The sequence below is a fragment of the Leucoraja erinacea genome, chromosome 35, assembly GCF_028641065.1.
Source record: "Leucoraja erinacea ecotype New England chromosome 35, Leri_hhj_1, whole genome shotgun sequence".
Taxonomy (NCBI): domain Eukaryota; kingdom Metazoa; phylum Chordata; class Chondrichthyes; order Rajiformes; family Rajidae; genus Leucoraja; species Leucoraja erinaceus.
Window position 1 is genome coordinate 6,617,148 of NC_073411.1, and position 26,218 is coordinate 6,643,365.

At 42.6% G+C, this 26,218-nt stretch overlaps 1 protein-coding gene across 4 annotated transcripts in view; it reads left to right on the forward strand.

Annotated features, from left to right (window-relative positions):
* Positions 1-26,218, forward strand: part of LOC129713242 (phosphatidylethanolamine-binding protein 4) — a 204,920-nt gene that overhangs the window by 144,955 nt on the left and 33,747 nt on the right. The window lies entirely within an intron of this gene.

The following is a 26,218-nucleotide window of genomic DNA, read 5'->3' on the forward strand; positions in this document are numbered from 1 at the left end:
AACATGGTGATGCCTGGTTCTAGGCAACTCATCAAGGGGAAGCATTATCCCAATATTTAACTTGGTTTAAGACATTGTAGGTTTCAATGCAATCCCGTCTCATTCTTCTAAACTGATTCATTTCTCATTATAACACAATCCTGCCATCCAAAAATTAATATGGTGAAACTTTGTTACAATCTCTCTAATCCAAGTACATCCTTACTAAATTAGGGAGAACAAAATCTGTATATAATGTGTAGGAAGGAACTGCAGATGCTGGTTTACACCTATAATAGACACAAAATGCCGGAGTAACTCAGTGTCGGGCAGCGTTTCTGCAGAAATGGAATAGGTGACGTTTCTGGTCGAGTCTGAAGAAGGGTCTCAACATGAAACATCACTTATTCCTTTCCACCAGAGATGCTACCTGACTCGTTGAGTTACTCCAGCACTTTGTATCTGTACATAATGTTCTAGGTATGGTCTCCCCAGAGCTCTATGTAATTACAAAAAGAAGTCTGATGCTTGCAGAGAATCATGGAGAGAGACAGAGACATCTCCAATAAAGGTCTTTCGGCCAACTGAATCCACACTAACTAACAACTACCTACTAATCCTATAATAACCCCATTTTATTCTCCCCGCATTCCTATCAGATTCTACCACTCCTCTCCATGCTAGGGGCAATTTATGGCAGTCAAATAATCTACCAATCTTCATGTCTTTAATTTGCAGGAGTAAACTAGAGTACGTGGAGGTCACAGAGTACAAGCTCCGTAGGGCAGCACAGGAGGTCAGATTTACAATAGGTCTCTGGTGCTGAGAGGCACCGGTTCTACTTGCTGTGCCACTGTGCCTAGGCTCTTGCAATATAGGTAAACATACTGCTTGCCTTCTACTTACTTGCTCTCTCCGAATGTTAACTGGAAGTGGTTTTTGCCCAAGGAGAACCAGATCCCACTGAAGAAGAACAGTTGTCCATCTCTTACCATTAAAAAAAAAATCATCCTTTCTAACTTTTTCCATTAAAGTGGATGATCTCCTATTTCCCTTGGATATATTACACATTATGGATGAGTCCCTTATCCAAATCTTTGATACAGATCGTGAACTCCAGCATCAATACTTGTAGCTGCACACGTCTCAGCCTAAAAATGATTGAAATAAGTGCCACTTATTATGCCACTTATAAGTGAACAGCAAAGTTTAAATTAAGGTCAGGTTTAACAAGTGCAGTTACTTATTAAAATATTGTACGAGGCATTTTAGTTGAAATCTAATGTCCTTCATATTGTCTCCCTATATTCTCTTCTCTTGATATTTTGTTATTTTAAAAATATAAGTGCTTCACTTCCTTCCTTTTTCAAACAATGTCAGAGGTCCAGTATTAATGGCAAAGACAAAGTGTTGCCAATGAACTACGTTTTTCCACTGGCTATTTTAAAGCATCACATTTATCTTCTTCAAGCAGCTCGGCATTTTCCTCTAGTTTGCTTTGTGTCCTGTGCGCTGAAGAGAAATTGTGTACAATTTAATTCATTCACACCATGTGGACATTGCAGACAAGGCTTAGATTTATTGGCGGCTTGATTTTTAGTCCACTGGTACTGATGGTCTTCTGCCCTCTGGCTAATTAGGTTTTGCACCTTGGCCTGAGGGTAATGTGTGCTATATCAAAGGTAGACTATTATCTGAATGGTGGTCGATTAGGAAAAGGGGAGATGCAACGAGACCTGGGTGTCATTGTACACCAGTTATTGAAAGTAGGCATGCAGGTGCAGCAGGCAGTGAAGAAAGCAAATGGTATGTTAGCATTCATAGCAAAAGGATTTGAGTACAGGAGCAGGGAGGTTCTACTGCAGTTGTACAGGGTCTTGGTGAGACCACACCTGGAGTATTGCGTACAGTTTTTGTCCCCGTAATCTGAGGAAGGACATTTTTGCCATAGAGGGAGTACAGAGAAGGTTCACCAGACTGATTCCTGGGATGTCAGGACTTTCATATGAAGAAAAACTGGATAGACTTGGCTTGCACTCGCTAGAATTTAGAAGATTGAGGGGGGATCTTATAGAAATTTACAAAATTCTTAAGGGGTTGGACAGGCTAGATGCAGGAAGATTGTTCCCAATGTTGGGGAAGCCCAGAACAAGGGGTCACAGTTTAAGGATAAGGGGGAAATCTTTTAGGACCGAGATGAGAAAAACATTTTTCACACAGAGAGTGGTGAATCTATGGAATTCTCTGCCACAGAAGGTAGTTGAGGCCAGTTCATTGGCTATATTTAAGAGGGAGTTAGATGTGGCCCTTGTGGCTAAAGGGATCAGGGGGTATGGAGAGAAGGCAGGTACAGGCTACTGAGTTGGATGATCAGCCATGATCATATTGAATGGCAGCGCAGGCTCGAAGGGCCGAATGGCCTACTCCTGCACCTATTTTCTATGTTTCTATACGATTACAGCATGGAATAAAGGTTTGTAACCAAATATATTCCTGTGACTGTTGGCCCACAGGAACTCCACTAGTTCCGTTCTGAATCTATCCCATTCGACATGTCCATCTTAAACAATGGACAATGTTTTTGACGTGGAGATGATAATTCAGTCCCTTCACTGATCTATTGGCAAATGAATCTGAAAATGATCGAGGACAAAGTTCTTCACTTGTTAGATTTGTCAGACTGTCAGCAAAGATAGAGGCAAGATAGAAAAAATAATATTTAAGAAGGAACTGCAGATGATGTAAAATCGAAGGTAGACAAAAATGCTGGAGAAACTCAGCGGGTGCAGCAGCATCTATGGAGCGAAGGAAATAGGCAACGTTTCGGGCCGAAACGTTGCCTATTTCCTTCGCTCCATAGATGCTGCTGCACCCGCTGAGTTTCTCCAGCACTTTTGTCTACCATAGAAAAATAGTAAACTTGTAACTATGTTAAAGCACTTTGGTTCAAATGCTGGTTTTGTTGAAAAGTGCTATATAAATAAACATTATTATTATTATTCCCTTAGCTGGTCAGTGCTCCTGTAACAAAGGCTACAACCTCCTTGCCTCTTGGTTTTAATGTCAAATGGCATATTTGTGGCTTTTGACCATGCCAGGCTTTGCTTCTGTTTTAATGTTTCTTTATGAACATGTCTTTTCCTCATCCTGGGTGTATTAACTTTTTTGTTTAGTGAACAGCTGTTTGCTTTGTGGCGAATCTATGATAAAATTTTATTATTATTATTATAAAACTGTTTGCTTTGTGGCGAATCTGAGCACATTTGCCATGTGAACTTTGTTTCATCTACACGCCTGCAATTAGCTGGGCTTGACACAGGGTGCCAAACGAATAGATCTGCCCACACCCATGATGCGGCGCGTAGCCTAGGCATTGAAGAAACGCCCAAGCTGCTTCAGGTTCAGAATGCCCTGACAGCCATTAACACGTGGCAAGATTCCCCTTCTTTGTTTTAATGAATAATATATGGCTCCCCACATTAATAATTTGCTTTGTTTAAAGAAGGAAATGCTCGGTAACTGTGGGCAGTGTCTACTGGGTGATGCTGTGTTTGATAACATCAATAATAAGAGAGAAACCTTTGAAGCCTGTTATTCTTTGTTGATCTAGAGGAAGATCCATATAAAGCAACACGGTTTTTTAAACATGAAGGAACATGTTGCATTGGTTCTTTTGGAACTACCAATGGTAAAATGCTTCATTGATAATCAGCATTGTATATCGATGTATATTTAATTGATATGCTATATTTAATTGTATACTCCATTAAAGTTAGTTCCGTGTGATGCATATAGCAGAGGCAAATTGCAGTACAGCCCAGTACAACCATTTACCAGTTCTTGTCAACACAGGCAAGCCATAATTTCTTTAAGAGAAGCAATATTTTCCTCTTTCTGCTTTTTGCTCTTTTAATGATGGCTGAAGCAGAGGGTTCTTTGGAAATAAGGTTGATGCCTCAATAACAATCTTGTAAATTCAACAAAAATAATTTAATGGTGATATAGAAGGAATCGGGCGATAGATGGGATCAGAGGAGTGGAAATTTACTGTGGCACGCTCCTTATTTCTACTTGATTAACTAATTCCTTTTGTGTCTGGAAATCTGGGTGTTCAATGGCACCTGTGTCCTGTTGTCTCTTCCAAAATATTGCTACAGTCTCTCGATTGACACCTACTGGTTGCATTTGCACTGCCTGATTGAGCACCAAGTGGCTTGATCTGCTGGCCAGTCACTTGATGAGGTAAAAAGACAATCACAGTTCCTCCGTGTCCTGTTGCCTACATGCGCAGTGAATTATTGATCACAGCGTAACTTTTCCTGTATTATTGGTAATAACAATGAGAGTACTTAATATTGGTAATAACAATGAGAGTACTTAATATTGGAAATAAATGTCACTATCAACATGCTGCAATGCAAACAATTTAATTTGTGAAATTAAACATCAGTTTGCAATTTCGCCTCCAACTTCTCAACTGATACTACCTGATACTGGTAGTTTATGAAGTTTGAAGTTTATTGGCCAGGTATTCACATACAAGGCATTTGCCTTGATGCTCCGCCCGCAGGTGACAACATGACATACAGTGACAGTTAGTACATACAGTACTACCTGATTGTACTGAAAGTCCAGATCTATTCTCCAGGAAAATTAGCTTCACTGTGGGAAAAGTGGAGTTTGTGTTCGGTATTCTTCATTGTTCTATTATTCTAATAAGTCTATTATTTCAGACCGATATGTGATATGTTTCATCTAATAGACTTTAGACTTTAGAAACAGGCCCTTCGATTTTGGTTAAAAGCAATTTGTATCAATTGCTACCATCCAATTAGTTTACAGTCTTCACATGTGCCCATTCCATTGAATCCTGCTAAATTTATATTAATTTCATTCTTCATAAGCAATCCCTTGATCAAGGCTGACTTGCTTCCACTGTTTTGTGGGTTCTGAGGTGGCTGGTGTGTTGGAATCGCATGCGACTGCCAGGGCAGCTAAGGGATTTCCTCTGCTTATGCAGGGCTTCTGTTAGCTCAAGCTTCCCAATGCCAACCTGAATGCTCCTTCTCCATCTCAACTGGTCATGAGCCAGGACTCCCAGGAGTTATCGGGGATGTTGCAATCCTTCAAGGAGGATTTGAGTGCGTTCTTGAATTGTTTCTTCTGTTCACCTGGTTATCTCATCCCCATACTGCAGAGACCTGTATTCTGTCAGGCATCTGAGCCACAAAGATAGACACAATGTGCTGGAGTAACTCGGCGGGTCAGGCAGCATCTCTGGAGAAAAAGAATAGGTGACATTTTGAGTTGGAACCTTTCTTCAGAATCTTCAGAATTTCTTTGGAGTCTAAAGAAGGGTCCCAACCCGAAACATTACCCATCCTTTTTCTCCAGAGATGCCACTTGACCCACTGAGTTACTCCAACACTTTGTGCCTATCTTCAGTATAAACCAGTTCTTTCCTACACCTATGAGCCCCATAGCCTCCTGCTGCAGCCACCTGTATGTGTACAGGTCCTTATTGCAGGGGATGTTGGCCCAGAAGAGGACACTGGCTTTGGTTCTATTATCCTTTCATTGAGTTTGGAGGAGTTGGCAGGATCTTGCCATGGCTTTGAGATGACTGCTATAGGTGGTCCACATTTCCCAATGCAAAAGGAGGCCTGGGATCAATGCCATCTTGTAGATCAGGCCTTTTGTGGCAGGGCTATCTCCTGTTATTCTTCAGATGCTCTTAAACCTACGGTGTTCTTGTTTTATTACCAATTTTTATTTAAAACATCCCACCAATCCCTTCCAAGTCTAATTACAGCCTGTTGAAAATCCTTATTAGATATTCCTAATCTTTTGAGGAATTCTCTAAAAATTGATCTTAATGAGACAACGAAATCTTAGAGCGCGCTGAGGTTCTGCTGCTATTTATTTCAAAAGGTTTATCTCCTGAATTAATTTAGTATTATTCCACTGTGATCCTGAGTGGGTTAGAGTCGCACCGTCGTGTTCATTATTGCCTAATTCGAAGGTAGGTTGATACACTATGCCAAACTATTTAATGCCTTTAAAGATCTCTTCTCAACTGCCTTGTTTCCATGGATACATGATTTACATGATTCCTTCCCAGGAGACAGCATATTTCTCAGTAAAACCACAGTTCTTCCTTTTGAAAAATGCAATATTTGTGAATTATTTTGTTAACTTGGGGGCAACGGGTGTGTTTTGCTTGTGGAGGGTCCTGTGCAGTTGCCAATTTGAGACCTTTCCTGATCACAATGACACACTTAAAAAACGTAAACCACTGTCACATTTGGCCTCAGTTACCTATCGCCTACATTTAAATAGATTAAGATAAAAAAAACAACGGAATGAGACAAAAAAAGAACAGAAAAGTGAAAAATGAGTGGGTAACATGATAATCCAAGTTGCAGATTGTGAAGAGGACACAAAGAGTCTTCGAAATGAAGGATAGTGGGCAAATATTTGGCAAAACCTCACATTTGCCCACATTGCCCATATAATGTGGGAAATGTAAAGTTCCTCAATTTGACTGAAAGAATAAAAAAAGGCAGCATATTGCACAGCTCCATTAAACATTCCCCCTCTCACCTCATAGCTATGCCCTCTAATGTTGGACATTTTCACCCTGGCGAAAAGGTGCGCTACCCTATCTATTCTAAATATGAATACAATGTAACACTGCATTCTACTCTCTGGTACTTTTCTCTTAGTTCTATCTGTTGTACATGTGTATGGGTGGGGTAGCATTCATGTAAAACTAAAACTCTGATCATGTACTCTTCCGGTTTGCGCAGTTTTTTTATTTGCGCAAAAACGGTACGCGATAGCGCTATGATTTTTCGCCAGCTTACTCACCCTTTTCCTGTGCTGCCAGTGCGCCACAATCCGATTGGTGGTCTATTGTAAAAGTTAGCGAGATATAAAAATCTTTAACAAACGAGCGTGCACAGATCAATCTACTCTCCGGCCAGTCAGCGCTGCGCGAATTGGTCTCTTCTACTGTCACTCCACGGGACGATCCGCTTCTACTTGCGCCATCGCGTCTTTACTGGAGCTGAGGGACGCTCTGGATGGCCAGCGGAAATCTCCAACCGGACACAATTTTCGGATGGACTGGAAGCGGCCCGGCGCAGGAGATGTCGGCAAACGGAAAGCGAAGGATCTGCTCCCGGCGGAGAAGAGCGTCCAGTGCCCGCTGTGAGTCCCAAACGCACTCCCTTCACAACGTCCCGCAGCCCCAGCCCCTTCCCCTCTGGTCCCCCTCACTGGCTCCTGCCCCCTCCCCCGTGATAACCCCTCCACCCCATGGCTCGTCCCCCATCTTTTCTCTTTGCTCTTCCCCCCCCTCACCCACATGCCGGCGTGGCCCTAGCTGCTGGTGCTTCCGAGCCGAGGATCCAAGCCGACGGCTGATGCTCCTCCGGGGCACGCAAGAAGGGAGAGGAGCGGCAACCTCGAGATCCTGGGGAGGGAGAGTGGGGGGAGAGGATATAGAGGGAGAGGAGGGGAGTAGGGAGGGGAGAGGAGTTATGTAGGGAGGGAGGGAGGGAGTGACTGAGGGTAGGGGAAAGGAAAGGTGAGGGAGGGATTGGGGGAGCGTAGGAGGAGAGGGAAAAGGAGTGGGAGGTGAGGAGGGAGAGTGGGGAAGGAGGGGGAATAGTGGGAGAGGCGGACAGTGAGGGTGAGGAGGGATAGTGGGGGGGATAGGGGAGGTGAGGAGTGGGGGATAGAGGGATATGAAGGGTGTAGGGAGGGGAGAGGAGTAATGGAGGGAGGGAGGGAGTGACTGAGGGTAGGGGAAAGGAGAGAGGTGAAGGAGGGATTGGGGAGGGGAGGAGGAGACGAGAAAGAAGGGGGAGGATGAAGAGGAGGGGGAGAGAGTGCTCGGGATGAGGGGAAATGAGTTGCGCCTGTACAGTTGGGGGCCATGGGTGAGTGGTGGAATATTGTGTTGGGGGACCAAGCCACGTGTGACGTGGACCCAACGCTTCGCACTTAGTCTAGTGATGTGTTCATGCTGGGTATTTGCAGCATCTAAGAAAGATGTTCTCAGTCTGCTATCGCTAAAATACAATGTGAACCACTTTGGATTGGGAATCGGGAGCAATCATATGGGAAACAAACCGAGAACGGAAGGATATGTGCAACCCATGTTGAATTAGTTAGCAACTCACTCCAGTTTCCAAACAAAGTTGTTTAAGAAGGAACTGCAGATGCTGGAGAATCGAAGGTACACAAAAAGGCTGGAGAAACTCAACGGGTGCAGCAGCATCTATGGAGCGAAGGAAATAGGCAACGTTTCGGGCCGAAACGTTGCCTATTTCCTTCGCTCCATAGATGCTGCTGCACCCGCTGAGTTTCTCCAGCCTTTTTGTGTACCTTCCAAACAAATTTGATTGCTCTCAAAAAGCAGCGAGGAGCTAAATGTCTAAAGATATTTGGAGAAAAAGGCAAATCTTACAGCATTTCTCCCCCTAAATGAGTCAGGGTAGTGGTAATAAACCTTCCTGAATGAAGGATAATAATGTTCCAGTTCATGCCTTTGAATTGAGCTTAGAATTGAGGAAATTTCATCGCCAGCTTTATTGTAATTGATTCAACGGTATGAACTAGCAACTTCAACAGCTATGCATTAATCAGATCAAAATATCGTCAGTATGGCAAGCAGGTTGTAAAAAAACAAACTATAACAAATGGAAGAATTAGTTTCATGCACGTAGAAAGTTTGTTGACTGGTTTCCATCACAATAAATGTCTCAATTTTCTTTGATGGTGTTTGTATTGTTGAGAATAAAATTTAACCGAACCAGTTTATGTTCCTGTGATACTCCTCAAGCAGATAAAGATGTCTAAGGAATTATTAAATGGAATTACGATTGTGGACTCCTGACTGAAAATCAAACAACAAAGCCAAAGAGGAATGTTTTGCTGATATCGTTTGCAAGCTGAAAGGTTCTGAAGAGGTAGACACAAAATGCTGGAGTAACTCAGTGGGACAGGCCGCATCTCTGGAGAGAAGGAATGGGTGACATTTCGGTTCGAGACCCTTCTTCAGACTGATGTCAGGGGAGTGGGTGGGGCAGAGATAGAATGTAGTCGGAGACAGTAATGGCCCTGTCCCACCTAGGAAACCTGAACGGAAACCTCTGGAGACTTTGCGCCCCACCCAAGGTTTCCGTGCGGTTCCCGGAGGTTGCAGGTGGTTGCCGGAGGTTGCAGGTAGGGAGAGTGACAAAAACCTCTGGGACTCACACGGAAACCTTGGGTGGGGTGCAAAGTCTTCAGAGGTTTCCGTTCAGGTTTCATAAGTGGGTACCTATCTCCAATAATAAAAAATAAAAAAATAAAAAAATAAAAAATAGAATGGGGGCATTAGACTGGTGGGAAAACTGGGGAGGGGGAGGGGATGGAAGAGAGAGAGGGAAAGCAAGGGTATGTGAAGTTAGAGAAGTAATTGTTCATACCACTGGGGTGTAATATGAGGTGCTGTTTCTCCAATTTGCGCCGGGCCTCACTTGGACAATGGAGGAGGCCCAGGACAGAAAGGTCAGGTTGGGAATGGGAGGGGGAGTTAAAGTGCTGAGCCGCCGGGAGATCAGGTAGGTTTAAGGCGGACTGAGCGGAGGTGTTCAGCGAAACGATCGCCGAGCCTGCACTTGGTCTTGCCGATATACAGGAGTTGAAACCTGGAGCAGATGAGGTTGGAGATTCTGAGGAGGGATTTGCAGTGAGAAAGGGCTATAATTTAAAAAATTAGAGCGTGGCTATGAAACTTGGTTATGAAGCAGGCCTGAGACTACATAAGAGCACAGTTTCTCTGTGTGGTAGTTTATTAGCCTGAGTTAATCTCAAAACCAAGAGTAATCTGATGGTTCAGCAGATCTACGATTGAACTATTCATATGATGCATATTATCTCCTGCCTTAGTAAGGATCTGGATCCACTACAATCCACTTACTGGCACAACAGATCAATAATGTATGTGATCTCGCTGGCTTTCCACTCTGCATTGTACACTTGGACAATAAGATGCTTCTACGCAGCAGCGGTGGAAAGCATCTTGTCCGGGACATTGCCATCTGGTTCGGGAATTGCTCTGCCAAGGACAAGAAGGCTCTGCAGAGAGTAGTGCGTTCGGCCGAACGCACTATGGGAACTTCACTCACCCCCCTGCAGGATCTATACAACAGGAGGTGCAACTCCAGAGCAAACAAAATCATGAGAGACCTCTTCCACCCCTGCAACGGACTGTTCCAGACGCTACGGTCAGGCAAACGCCTCCGTTGCCATGCAGTGAGAACGGAGAGGTTGAGAAGGAGTTTCTTCCCAGAGGCAATTCGGACTGTAAACGCCTTTCTCACCAGGGACTAACTCTACAGAACGTTTTTCCTTCTATTATTTATTATGTAAAATAATATGTGTGTTATGGTTGTGTTTATAATTTGTTTGGTTGTTTTGTTGTTCCGCGAGCATTGCCACTTTCATTTCACTGCACATCTCGTATGTGTATGTGACAAATAAACTTGACTTGACTTGACTTGACTTGAGAACACATGTGTCAGGCTGTTGTTCATTGACCACAGCTCAGCGTTCAACTCCATCATCCCCTCCACTTATATGATCCAACTTAGAGAACGAGGTCGCTGGTCAACCCCAACGTAATTGGATCCTCGACGTATTAGCAGCAAATCCCAATCAGTATGTGATGACAATAGAACTTAAGGGTCAGGTGTCTGCTCTCCTCACTCGGTACCCATGACTGTGTAGCTGGACTTGACCCCAATGCCATTTTTAATTCACAGATGATACCAGATTTTCTGGACGAATAACTAGTAAGGATGAATCAGAGTACGGGAAGCAGGTGGAAAATCTAATTGAATGGTGCCTGAACATCAATCTCACTCCCAACGTTAGCAAGACCAAGGAGCTGATTGTTAATGAGTATGGGAAAACCGAGGATCCACGAACCTGTATTCACTGATGGGATCTGATGGGTGGAGAGAGGCAACAGCTTCAGGTTTCTGGACGTACATATTTCTGAAGGTCTGTCCTGTGCTCAGCACATCAATGCAATTACACAGAAAGCACAACAATGCCTCCACTTCCTTCAAAGATTGAGGAGATTGGGTATGCTGACGAATATGTTATCAAACATCTACAGGTATACAGTAGAGAGCATACGTTGCTTCAAGGCCTGGTTTGACATCTCGAAAGCCCAGGAACAAAAGAGACTGCAGAGAGTGGTTGACGTTTATCTGGTTCATCACAAGTACTGCCCAAAAGAGATCAATACTTGCACTCAAAAGCAGCCAATATCATCAAAGACCCACATCACCTTGGGCATACTCTCATTTCGCTACTACCATCGGGGAGAAGGTACAGAAAATATGACCACTAAGTTCAACAATATCTGCCCACCATCCATTAGTCTCTTGAACATTACACAACACTAACCTTGGCAGCCGTGATCTTCTATGGACTCTGTCTGGTTGCACCAAGGATTTTAGTGTTGCGCTATTGTAATGATCTAGTGTTGTGGTTAATAATTGATTGTATTATTTATTATTGTATATTTGTCTGTGTGTTACTGCATTTGCAATCCTGTTAAGCTGTAGCAAGTAATAATTTTATTGTTCCATTGCCAAAATCTATGACAATTAAATACTCGATTCTCTTGACTCTTGATAGTGCACATGGATTAGCACTTGTCATTCCAAACATTGCACATAACATTATTTATTTGCAGGCCCATATCCATTAACTAATACCAAACGTCTGTAGGTGCTAATACAGAATATAGTTGTGCGATGCTATTTGTGATTTAAGCAAGGTTTGTATTAACAGCAAATGACTGCTGCTAAAAATTAGCAAATAAAGTCAGCCAAAAAACGAGCATTATATGTGAGAAAACAACACAAAGAGTAGGATCAGCACGAAGAGAAAGATAACATGCACCGGGGAATGAATCAAGATGCAATAAAGAGAGAGAAAAGCATTGTCAGATTCAAGTTTTAATTTGTGTACCAAATACTTAATACCTCTGTCCATGGCAGTCTCGATACAGCAGCATTAAAGGCTGTTTAGGAGGTGATAGACAAAGTGTAGCGGGATGGGATGAAAGATAATGTACCCACATACCATCCAGCTTTCCAACAATCTCCTTTGTAGGTTGAATCTATCATGAATGGACCCATGCCATAATGCATTAAGGACTCTTAATTCCCACAGAGATCACAGTGCATCTGAGTGGTGTATGATTATGCTCCTTGCAGCAAACTGGTGTCATGGGGAGAAGGCAGGAGAATCAGGTTGAGAGGGAAAGATATGGCAGAGTAGACTTGACAAGCCGAATGGCCTAATTCTGCTCTGAGAACTTATGACCTTAAGAATAACTGCTCCAAATTCTGTTGGTAAGGCAGAGATGAGAGTCTTCTACATTGATGATACCATCACAAGTACAACGACAAGTAGTGCCCAAAGGTTCCCGGTTCACTTCCCTGATGGATGGCAAATGGCAATTGAAAATGGGTGCAAATATCTCCAATTTCTACACAACCATCTCGTATGTGGTTGCTCGAAGTGAGTTTCAGAACGGAATATCTGATTGATCTGCATCCTGCGATAGCATCACGTTAAACATGTTTGCACAAAAGACTCGTCATTCTTTTTTCATTCTGTCATCATAACCGATATGCTGTTTCTCGTACCGTTGAAGACACAAAGAGGAATTTAGTGGGGTTGAATACTGTGCTGTAACTAATCACTTGTACCTTTATCCATTACCCATAGAACTCCTGGCCAAAATGTTACTTTATTTTACTGTCTTGGAAGTTTTGTCTGTTTTACTCTGTGTTAATTAGGGTTCCATATTGGGGTGATGGAGTTCTGAAAGCAGCTAGTTTAAACAGACTGGTGGTACTTTCTGTAAGGTTCCCACTGATCTTAAAGATCGAAAGGAATCCAAGCAAGCCAAGATTTCTTGAGCGTAAACAAATGAAAATGAAGGGGAACAAGTGGAGATACTAGGGCTTCCGGTTTCCGCCATTCTACACTCTCAATATCATGGGAAACAAAGCTTGAATTTCCCTGTAACTATACTCTCAGAAAAGGTCATTTTCTTTCCCATGTGTCCTGTATTTTGGTGTTAGGCAATATAAAAGCATTTATTTGATTAATGGATCCTCTCGGTCATGACTGACAATGGGAGATGCATCCTGATCGGATGCAAGCCTGGGCGATGTCATATGGAGGACAGGCTGTTGCCCATGCAGCATATCCTCCCTCTCTCCACGTCGCTGATCGATCCAAAGGAACAGCGGGGCCGTTACAGTTTGGCACCAGCGCCATCGCAGGAGCTGCCCGAGCGAGGTCGTAGACAACAACGAACTGCCTTAGGGGCTCCGACTCCGGATTTTCTTGGGAGGTGTAATCCTGGAGCCTTTTCCATGGCCAAAAGGCAGTGGAGGTTTTAAATCAGAGTTTTCCCTCTCCTAGATGGACTGCCTTCCCAGGCTGACGAGCACCATCTGCCCGAGACTCGTGGGGGCGAGAGCGTCTACCTTCCCGTAGCAAGTCTGCCCACTGCCCAAATTAATGGATAAGAACCTTGTATTCCTCCATTTTTCTAACCACCACCCCCTCCCTGAGCACAACTTTTGAAGAAGCTTGTGTGACTCATGAAGATCATTAATGATTACCTCCATGCATAGACACAAGCTTGTCATCATCATTTATCTGTGTGATGTTGGAATGTCTTAATATTTAACTCTTTGCAACAAGTGGGTGTCACAGTGGCGGAGTGGTAGAGTGCAGTGCCAGAGACCAGGTTCGATCTTGACTTTGGGGTTCTGTCTGTACATAGTTTGTATGTTCTCCCTGTGTCGTGTGGGTTTTCTCCGGGAACTCCGATTTCCTCCCACACTGCAAAGACATGCAGGCTTGTAGGTTAATTACCTGCTGTAAATTGCCGTTAGTGTGTGGGATAACATAGAACTAGTGGTCGGGTGATTGTTAGTCGGCGAGGACTCAGCTTCCACGCTGTGATGTGTTTTTCAACAAAATTGTTTTACTTTTGGGTTTAATCTGTGAGAAGAACAGAATCCCTTGCTAGGCCCTTGCTTGAGTACATCACCACCGGATTTGGGAAAAGCAGATATATGCCCAGTAGCATCAGAGGGAAAGTCAACAGCCTCTAAATTCTTTACCCATTTACTCATACAGGATTTGTTCTTTAACAATTTGTAATTTTTGTTTTAGAATAGTTTGTTTTCGATACTGGTGCATTGCTTACATTCCCCGACAAGCAGTTTAGTAGGCCTAGACTGAAAAGGCTCTTATCTGAGTTCAGATTCCAACATGGCAGTTGGCAGAAATTATTATTTTTTAAGTTAGTCGTTGGTAATGAGGAGCTCACAACAAGTGGGTTGTCATAAAAAAACCCATCTGACTCCGTAATATCCTTCTAGATGAAAATCCGTTAACCTAACATGATCTTGCCAGTAAATGACTGTAGGCCTATTGATGTGATTGAATGGCCTCTCAAATGGCCTCATAACCTTTAGCTTAAGGGCAGCTAAGGGTGAGCAATACATGATGGCCATGCCTGTTAGGCAGAAAAACAAGGAGTTATTTTTAATTGTTTGGTTAAAGTAACTGTAAATGATCACTACAAAAAATACTCTGCATGACAACATGAAATGAAACCTATCTGGATCATTTATCAATGCAGAGATGCCCTCGTCAGTAGAGTATTCAAAAGTGATTAATATATAACAATTGTACTTGCATTGTTCAAACTAACACTGATTTGGTGTTCCAATGTTCAGGGATGTACGAGTGTACATTTTCAAATGTGGGGTTAATGCATGAAAATGTTGCTGAGGTAACTTAATCAGACGTGTTCTTATTGAATGGTGGAGCAGACAGGAGGGGTCAAAAGGCCTCCTACTGCTTCTATTTATACATTCTTACGTTTCATACTTCATAAACTGTTTCCTCTGGAAATGCTTTTTAGATGAGATTCAGGAAATTGATACTGCAGAAGAATAAACCGACATAGAAAAGAATTCCATTGTGAGACTGATACTACTGAAGTCATCAGCGTTCGACCAGAGGGAGCTAGAAAGTAAACAAAAAGGCTGGTTCATGAATGAAGTATCACATCTTAGAGCTCTCGGGTATTTTGGTGATCACATTATTCTTTTCGAGAATATGTTCTGGTACAAAATGACCAGCTGGGCCATCCATCATGTTTATCACATCTGAGACAATGTAACTAGTAAAATTGGACACTTCTGCCTGATACTCAACTGTGCACCCTTCAAGGGCTAACATTTTGATTTCACAACTACCCAAAAAAGATGTCTATTTGAAAATTGATTTCACAAAATTGATTTCACAATTTCGCACACTTTATGGATATCTTGTTTTCCACTCCTAATTTCTAGGTAAAATATTCATTTTCCCAGGCACCTTCATTCCAGTTTACAACACTATTAAATGATGTAGTTAGCAGCGAAATATAAAAGTTCTTCTGAGGTGAAATGTTCAACCAGACTCTTAAAAAATGACAGTCTCGACAATTGACCTGTCAGGGTAACTTCTTGCCTGAGGTGTTTAACTGCAGATGCTGGAAAATCGAAGGTAGACAAAAATGCTGGAGAAACTCAGCGGGTGCGGCAGCATCTATGGAGCGAAGAAAATAGGCGACAATCCGGGTCTGAAGAAGGATCTCGACCCGAAACGTCGCCTATTTCCTACTCTCCATAGATGCTGCCTCACCCGCTGTCTACCTTCTTGCCTGAGGTTATCTGTTGTCATCCCCGGTTTGTCCTTTTTTTCCCCCTCGCATCCAGTTCCCCCATCCCCCACTACAATCAGTCTGAAGAGGACTCCCAACCCAAAATGTCACCTCTCCGTTTTCTCTAGAGATGCTGCCTGACCCACTGGGTCACTCAGCATTTTGTGTCTATGTCTTAAAAATGACATGTTGCATTTACCAAGTTTTATTAACCTAATTTTCTCTGAAACAGTGCTGTTTGAAGGACCAATTATCATATAGCATCCCTTTGTCCTTCTTGAGATCTATGATGTACAACTTCATATTCAACCTCAGACTGTTTTGCCCAGGACGTCAGGTCACACCAGCTCCCAGCATTCCAGCCTTAGGATCATTCCAGGTTACTGATGCTGTTCTCTGCATCATCTCCCAGTTCTTTTCTTACTACCACATCAGAGAGGTTTCCCCGATGTTCATACCGAGGGAGATTTCAAATTAAAGACAAGAAATGCTGAAGTTACTCGGGTCAGACAACATCTCCGGAAAACATGGATAGGCAACGTTTTGGGTAGGGACCCTTCTTCAACACAATTTTACTTTCAGCCCCGCAGGAGCAGGTATAGGTAGGCAATATATCATATCCTTGTGGAGATTTCCCTGGGAGCTTCCTGCCCAATGCATCTGGCCTCCAGTTCTGGAGGCTTTCTGCGGCCACTGTGCACAAAGAACATACAGTCCTCTCAGGCATTGTCTTTCACGAACGTCCAGTTAAGACACATCTGACACCTTGAGATCACTACATCAAGCCCATTTCAACAGCTGCAATGTTCAGGTTCTGGTTCGCCTTCTGGTCCTCCCTCAGCAGTCATGTTGCAATAAGCTATCAAAAGCCACAAAGTCCAGCCCTTTCTTAATTTAATAAACGCAAAACAGCTTAATAGTTTACTGAAATAGATTACCTTTCTTTCTTACATTTCACACACAGAAGATGGGATATGGAATGAGATGCCAGAGGAAGTAGTGGAGGCAGGTACAATAACAGCATTTAAAAGACATTTGAACAGGTACACAGATAGGAAAGACTTAAAAGGATGAGGGTCAAATGCAGGCAAATGGCACTAATGTATATGGTCAGATCGCAGGGACGAGTTGTGCTGAGGGCCCAGTTCCCAGCAGTATGATTGACGCTATTATCAATTTAACAACTTTCAGACATGCTTATTCCATAAATTCTACATAAAAAGATAATTATTTTAAGCAGTTGTTTTAAGATGGAATTTGTAACCTTTTACTGATAATTGTTGGGTAGATTTCTTTCTATTTGAAAAGTTTGATGAAAATAAATTAAATCTCAGAATTGCTGGGAATCAGGAATAAAAGTAGTATTCTACAGCAGTATGCGGGGGGAAAAAAGGACTTCCACCTGTTAAGTGGGATCTTCTTCAGAACTGCTGTGTGTTTTGACCATCTGTACTCAAGGACGTCTTGGGCCCTATATCTGAGGAGGGCAGTGCTGGTGTTGGAGAGGGTCCAGAGAAGGCTTACGAGAATGATTCTGGAAATGACCGGTTTAACATATGATGAGCTTTTGACGACACTGGGCCTGTACTCGCTGGAGTTTAGAAGAATGAGAAGGGGAAACTTACTGAATAGTGAAAAGCCTGCCTAGAGTGGGTGTGGAGAGGATGTTTTGACTAGTGGGAGAATTAAGGACTAAAGGGTCCAGTCTCAGAATAAAAGGATGTGCTTATAGAAAGGAGATGAGGAGGAATTGCGTTAGTTTGAAGGTGATGAATCTATGAAATTCATTGCCACAGATAGCTCTGGAGGCCGTCATTGGGTATTTTTAAGGCGGAGATTGACAGATTCTTGATTAGTAAGGGTGTCCAGGGTTATGGGGAGAAGGCAGGAGAATGAGTTTGAGAGGGAGAGATAGATCAGCCATGATTGAATGGCGGCATAGACTTGATGGGCCAAAATATCTAATTCTGCTCTTATGAAGTTATGAACATCACTTACACAGACATTACATGTGATAAATTGTTTGGTTGCCTGCATTAAGCAAGGGAACTAAACGTGCAGAGGTGAGCACAGCCGGCCATAATGATAGTGAGCAAGATGAATATCTCGCCCAAATATGCAATTGCAAACCACTAGTACATTTGCCAACACAAATTACAATTTTCATTTTTCACTCTTCAAGTGATGTTTTAATAATTTGAACTGTGCTAAGACTTATGTGAAATTGAGTAGTTTGAATTGTCTGTTCTGTGCTGTAAATTCTACCGACTTATCGTTAATATTCCAAGTGTTAACATTGATTCCACAGCTGCCTTGACCCAAATTTACAGAAAAAACAATCCAATATCTGGTCGAGTCTAAACCACAGTCAAATTGGCAATAGATCACATCGATATAAATTAAGCAATTTTGCATTGATTGCTTTGTCGACAAATTGTTGCATTGTTACTGCTTTATCTGCTGACCAGAAACCACACATTGATTTTGACATCTGCATTTATCTGGCTGAGAGCTCATGGTCTGTTGCACAGTAATTCAGTTGAAATTAAATTGAAAATAATATCTGTAACAAAGCCAATAACAATAGTAAATAACCATATGGGACGTCTGTAGCAGTTCATCACCCTTTGGGAATAATCCAATTGTTATCTAGTTTCTCCATCTGAGAAACGAGTAACATCACGAGTGTGTTTTATTTCATAGAAACATCTGCCGGAAGAATATTTTAATCGTGCCCAGTGCCCAGCTGAAATGGTTTCAAAAGCAGCTATTGCAACATTAACTTTTATTGATCTACCATTTCTGTAGGGGTTATATTTTCTTGCAGAATCACGATATGGGAATTTCAAAAATGAACATCCTTTTAATGTATTATGTGTACAGTTCAAGGTATGGAGCAGCAATGCTAGGAGAAGGAAGAGATCTGCCTTGCACCTTTTTTTGGGAAGAAATAATGACAGGAAATTTGAGAATTCTTGCTACTGAGGGAGTGCAGTGTAGGATTCACAAAGTTAATTCCCGGGATGGCGGGACTGCCATATGCTGAAAGAATGGACTGTGACTGGGCTTGTATTCACTGGAATTTAGAAGGATGAGAGTGAATCTTATAGAAACATATACAATTATTAAGAGATTGGACACGTTAGATGCAGGAAACATGTTCCCAATGTCGGAGATGTCCAGAACCAGGGACGCCACAGTTTAAAAATAAGGGTTAGGCCATTTAGAACTGAGATGAGGAAAAACCTTTTCACTTAGAGGGTTGTGAATTTGTGGAATTCTCTGCCTAGGAAAGCAGTGGAGGCCGATTCACTGGATGCATTCAAAAGAGAGTTAGATAGAGCTCTTAGAGCTAGCAGAATCAAGGAATATGGAGAGAAGGCAGGAACGGGTACTGGTTGTGGATGATCAGCCATGATCATATTGAATGAGGGTGCTGGCTCGAAGGGCCTACTGCTCCTATTGTCCATGTATCTAGGTATCTATGAAACGGGGATAGATCAAACATAAAATGAATTACCGCTCGCTTAGTGCTGCGATTGAATTGACTGCCTTAATCTTTTGATATTTGCTGTTAACTGCATTAAATAGTCATGCCACCAAAAATCTTTAAAAGTATGATTGGAAACGTAAGTGATAATGATACTGAATTATGTAATAACGAAGAATATTAAGTTCAGTAAGAAGTGATTGCTGACGTCTTTGGAAGTCATGTTGAGCCTAGGATACATGACTTAGAATGAACGGTGGACAGCACGGAATGAACAATAGAGAAATTTGAGCACTTCCCCATATGAAGAATATTTTACCAGCAATTGGACGATGAGGCCCAAAGCTTGCTCAAAATTGGCCCCAGGCCACATAATAATGAAGGGAGTGAGGAGTTGGAACCTGTCAGCACGGTGAAGCAGAACATCTAGCCACCCATATCCGAAGTGTTAGTTAGACTGGGCTGGGTCCTTGAGAATGGTGGGATTAGTAAATTGACAGTTAGGAGTGGAAGAGTTTGGGGAAGACAAATGAGGCATAAATCATGAGAGGAGTGCTGCGAATGATTTCATTTAATGAGAAGCAACACTTATCTCAACTACACATTGAGATCGTGTACTCTGATGTCAGTGTGGCCTGGTTTCCCTGAGTGTAGCTCATAATGATACCGGCTGTCTCAGAGAAAACCAGTCAAGGACCAGGGGACTTCAAATAGATGCTCAACCCCTTATTTGCATGTTCAAAGGACACCTGCTTCCTTTCCTGACACGTTGAGCGGAGCACTTACAACGGAAGATTTGCACGTGCTTTAAACTATACATTTTTGGCACCTGAGAGTTCATGTAGTTGCATGTGACCATGTCTTTGAGATGTGCCCGCCTCAATGATGTGTGCAAACCAGGATCTTCAATTTTAGCAAGAAAACTTGTCAGCCGGAAACAAACCAAACTCTCCGGCTGTTGACCACAGATGAATTCACCGATGTATAAAAGGCACAAGCAATGGAAGACTCAATCTTCCAATGAGAACAGGACAAGTCAGTTCGGTGAAGGTCTGTGTTAGCACTTACAGAGTGCTAGACATGAATGCAATGTGACATATGTGAGACCTAAAATGGCAACATTTGCACAGTGCTGGTGAACCTTCTCAACAATGGTTCCCCTGGCTACCATTGCTGGAACGTTTTAGTTCAATTGATTGACGGAGTCTGGGCAAAAGAATCATTCAGAGTCTGTAGCAATGGCTACATACATTGTTTCCATGGTTACCCACAAATTATATCAATTTTTAACCTTGGTAAAACATTTGAATTGATTTAGAAAAACTGCAGGAGCTCAGATGCACATACAGCCCAAATCCTCATGTTCTGCCATCATCTTCACGTTAAAACTTATTGGTAGATAAGCCAAGAAATTATTTTGCCCTAAACAAATGTCCTTTACTCACATGCTGCGGAATGCTTGTTCTTTGTCTCCCAGTATCGTTGGACAAAGGTTTTCAGCAAGACTGTACACATCTCTGTGCAACTGTATAGAGAACCAGAGGACATAGGTTTCAGATGAGAAGGGAAAGATGGGGGGTATTTATTTTACACAATGGGTGGTGGGTGTATGGAATGAGCTGCCTGACGAGGTAGTTGAGGTAGGTACTATCGCAACATTTAAGAAACATTTGAGCAATACATGGATAGGATAACTTTAGAGGGATATGGACCAAATGCAGGCCGCTGGGCCTAGTGTAGATTGGACATGTTGGTCAGTGTGGGCAGGTTGGGCCGAAAGGCCTACTTCCACTCTGTATGTCTCTGTATCTCTGACGCTATCTAAATGTATTGTGCCTTAGTTTTTCTGCAGCAACTAGTTATCTAACCAGTACCACACATCTTGATCTTGTGTTAAATAAGGTCAAGGCTCCAGCTCTTATAGGAGATGGACCACACATTGTCATTCCTGTTGTGGAAGTAACCTGGAGCCTCTATGGCTGCCTCGGACCTTCAGCCGGTGGGCCGTAGGCCATCAGATCAGAGACACAAACCTGCAAGGTTGAGAGCAGAAGAGCAACTTTGCACCAAGGGCTCCCAGAGACAGCTCTGTGCGAAAATTAAACAGTGTTGGTTAAAAGCCGAAAGAGCAGTAGCTTCCAGGAGTGAGTTGCCATGTATTTTATTGCAAAGCTGAGAAAATCCCATAACCTGACTCATTAGATCCAGCAAAATGTTTGCACCCAAAAGTACCTTCTGATGGAACCAACTCTACAATATTCACACATCCATATATTTCAGTTCCAGCTGGTCATCTAGAGCAGTGATTCCCAACCTGGGGCCATACATGGCAAATTTCAGGGGGGCACAGAAATATTTGGGGATTTAGGGGGCCACCGGTTCAATGAAGGGGGCCACTTTTTTTCCGCTATAATGTCCGGGGGAGCCACAGAAAAATTAAAGAGCCCAAGGGGGCCATGAACTAAAAAAGGTCGGGAACCACTGATCTAGAGTAATTGGGGAGAAGCCTCTTCCAGCACAGGAGGGGAGTTGGAAATGAGAATCATCAGTACTTCAATGAACCCTGGAAAGCCTCAATTCAAAGCAGACAGAACACATTTTGTCAATTTTTCGTTTTTAAGATCCTTCCCTTGTTTTATTAACTCTTTGGAAACACCCTTCTTAATTGTGCCCTTACCATGGTGAGTAAGACGGGGAAAACACTATCACTGTGCTTGACACCTCCACATTCCAGTTTAGAAGTTGGCACTTGCACAGTAGCGTGCAGTGGTAGAGTTGCTGCCTTACAGTGCCAGAGACCCGCTCTGATCCTGAGGATGGGTGCTGTCTGTATGGAGTTTGTACATTCTAACTGAAATCGCGTGGGTTTTCTCTGGCTACTACAGTTTCCTCCCACATTCCAAAGATGCGGAGTTTTGTAGGTAAAAATTGGCTTCTGTTAATTGTAGGATAGAACTAGCGTACGAGTGATCGCTGGTCGGCACCTGTTTGCACATTATATCTCTAAACAAAACTAAACCTGACACCTCACTGAATGGGGAGGGTAGTGTCGAGTGTGTTGCTTTTCATCATGTGACATACGAACCAAGCAAACTGCACCTGGACTTGTGAGCAAGAGAGATTACTGCGTGAATACAGGGGAGTAAGGAATAACATTAGTTCAGCTCTGGAGGTCTCAAATGAGGACTCTGATAGACTAACCTACGAGCAATTGCAGATACACATGGATATGTTTGGTGTGGTGTCCGAACTGACAGAAATGTAGAACAGTCCAACTTTTGCATAGCTTTCAGCTGAAATCAAGCACAATCTAGCCTGTGGGAAAGTATCTGGCCTCTCTTTGCTAACGAGCATAGATGTGTCCATGCTCTGTTGGTTGAAGTCAACCCAGATGGAGGTCATCTAGTGCCTAGGCCCAACACTTCCATCTACTAAAGGCTCAGCTCACTGCCATCACAGGACTGGAATCATTGATTGGCACCGGTTTCAATGCAATATGGCAGCCATGCCGGCTTACAAGGCCACCTGTTGGCCGAGATTGCTAATTGGCTTTCTGGAACAAGAATATTTTGGCCACTCCGAATTACACAAAGTGATTCCCTCAGCTGGCACCCTTGACCCTGAATTTGCCTTCCTGCTTAACAACCCAAAGAAAGTAGAATCCCTCACCAGAATAAGTTGGAGCTGCTACTGATTGTTCTTCAAGGCCACCTGAGGTCATCAAAGACCCTTACCACTCATCAAAGACCCTTACCACCCATCGCATGACTTTTTCACCATCCTCCCATCTGGGAAGAGGTACAGGAGCATCAGCTGCAAAACCAGCAGGATGCTCCTCAGCTTCTTCCCACAGGCTATAAGACTGTTAAATGAACTTTCCCCCCTGCCAAGTATCGCGCACAAACACCCCACACTACAGCAGAGCCACTGTTATGCCGCTGCCGGTCGGAACGGCTGTTGAATGTTATTGAATGTTATTAGAGGGTTAAATTGTTCATGACATGTATTTTTAATTTTAATTGCTATTTATTTTGTAACGAAAACCGTACGGACACTGGTTGAGAAACGTTTTTTGTTTCCTCTGAGTATGCGAATACTCAGGAAATGACAATAAAGATTTACAATTACAATTACAATTACAATTGCTACCTCCTCCAGGCAAGGGTTCAATCTACCACAAACTCCACGGTAACCATCTTGGGAAAAAGCACTGAGACTAATATGAAAACATTTTTATTAGTGAAATCCTAACTTCTGTCAAGGCTTGCATTATAGGAGTCACAGAGATGGCTACAAATAGAGATGGCACAAGTGGAATGGTCACCTTCAGATTATTTGCTCCTTTATACAATGGTTCACTTTGCTCTTGGCCTTAGATGGAAGGCAAGCGCACTGTGATGACTATATCAACATGAGATTGGTAATGTCTTCTTCCCGACATTGAGTGTTTGTGTTGGTTACGTCAGCAGTTAAGGACGGCACGGTGTAAAGAGAACTCAGCGACTTGATGTCCATCTTCCACTCAATCAGATACAGCATTTGGCAGTTATACCTACTTGAATGCCTCAATTAGTCAAAGCATTGCTTATGATTGAAATAGATCTTCAACTGGATCTCAGCGTTCAATAACATGGCCATTGGGGTAGCCGTGTTGTATTTGAAAATCAAGGCAGCTAGTGAATGATGTAGTTGGTATATCTGTTATCATCCACATTTTCTGGGTGTGGACTGCACTCGCGCAAAACTAGTTTCTTCTTTCTGATGAAGCTGCCAATCAGAAAAACAAGTGTACTGACATCAGCTGTTTCTAATGGAGAGACCTGCATTTGGGGAAATGAGTGGACTGATGTTGATTTGGTGAGAAATGTCATCCCCAGAAGGCAATTTTTCTTTACGATGAATCCTGAGGAGGTAAATATTTGAGGCGGTAAATATTTTCTTTTCCAACTGCTTTCTGGTTTTTGTGTTCCATTTGTGGAAGCAGGACATCAGTCAGCATTTTTTGATTCCGGACAAAATATGCCGCTCAAATGTAAAGCTTTTTGTTGAATTGGCAAGATCAAAATGAGAACTTGCAATATTCAACTTGCACATATAGCTGCAGAAACTATTTGGTTGTAACTGGTGATTTTAATTCTTGGTCTCAACGTTTCAAAATGATGGTTTAGTAAACTCTGGACATTGCAATTGATAATCATGGTTATGAACCCCACAGCAGACATCATTGAAATTATAGACACAAAATGCTGGCATAACTCAGCGGGTCAGGCAGCATCGCTGGAGAAAAAGGATGGGTGACATTTCAGGTCGGGACCCTTCTTCAGTCTCTGACCTGAAACGTCACCCATCTTTTTTTTTCTCCAGAGATGCTGCCTGAACTGCTGAGTTACTCCAGCACTTTGTGTCTATCTTTGGTGCATACCAGCATCTGCAGTTCTTTGTTTCTACAATGTTGAAATGATACCTGCTCTAGATGGTTGTGCAGGGCTCCCCTGATCATCCAGGTGCTAGCTCATCTTTAGTACCCCTCTGGGTCTGCAACAAGCAAATTAATCGAAGAGGCAAAAGAGAGGATATCTTGTTTCCCACCTTGCAGGAGATAAAATAATAATAATAATAATAATAATAATAATAAATCTTATTTATATAGCACATTTTTAGTCAACTTGCATTGACCCCAAAGTGCTTCACATAATTACATTACATTTACACACAGGCAAAGGTGGGTGAAGTGTCTTGCCCCAAGGACACAACGGCAGATGGGCACTGATGAAGGAAGTGTAAAATGGGCACTGATGAAGTGAATAAGATGGGCACTGATGAAGGAAGTGTAAAAACCCTTGAAAAAATTTTAAAAAAAAATAAAAATAATAAATAAATAAGTAAATAAAAAAATGGGTTCGTATCCCACTTCTGACACCATGTAAAAAGCCTTGATTGCTACACAAAGTCTTTTACTGATAGTTTATTATAAGCACTGCATACATACTATGCACTAGCTGTCCGTGGTCATCATTGGAGCTAGAGAGCGAGCTGGAGGTGGGGACACTACAATTATACGAGAGACCATGGGGAGTGGTTAGTAATGGTGAGGTCACTATGTTAAAGGAACATGCACTGATCTACAGAAAGTAAGAAGTTGTTCAAGCTCCTAGGTACACAACATGGCATTGATGCAGAGGAGCTGAATGTTCAGGGTGATGGCAGTATGATTGCCAATCATGTGGCCTGCCCTGAAGGGCCATAAGTGCACTTTTTCCTTCCCTAACTCTTCAGGGAGATGTACTCTTTAATATGATCGTAATATGATAATGGCTGACCTCAACTACACATCTGTGCGATTTCCCCTATGCCCCTCTATTTCTTGATCTATCAAATATTTATCTGCCTGCACTTCACAGTTTCCACCACCAGTCTACAAATACATTGGATATGGAGCTCGGGTTCCTCTGTGCTGCTGTGGGAATGGGGTCTTTGGAAACTATCCCTCCATTATGGCCATATATGGAGTCCGTAGGCGTCTGTGTTGCCTTCAGTCTGTCTCCATTTAGTCCCAGGACCACCAGTGAAATACCCTGGACAAAGAGGTTAAAATAAATGTTTTGTTCTGTGCTCAGAAGTTCAGAGACCAATGTGGAAGATTCATGAAGGTTCTCAGTACCTGACTCTGTACAAAGGTAAATGTGGTTTATTATCCCCTGGGTTGTGTTAAAAGGTTATTTCCTATGCAGCTTCTTAGGAAGACATGATATATTTTAAGCCAGGTCATTCAGAAAGACACGTCATAGTGACTTGCATCATCACCCCTGTTTGAAGTTTACTTTCTTCAGTGAAAACCGCAGTTTCAATAAACTTGCATGAGACATGGACTGAAAGAAGAGATTTTTAATCATGTAATAATTAGAAAGCAAATGATCCATGTGGGTGTGGAAAAC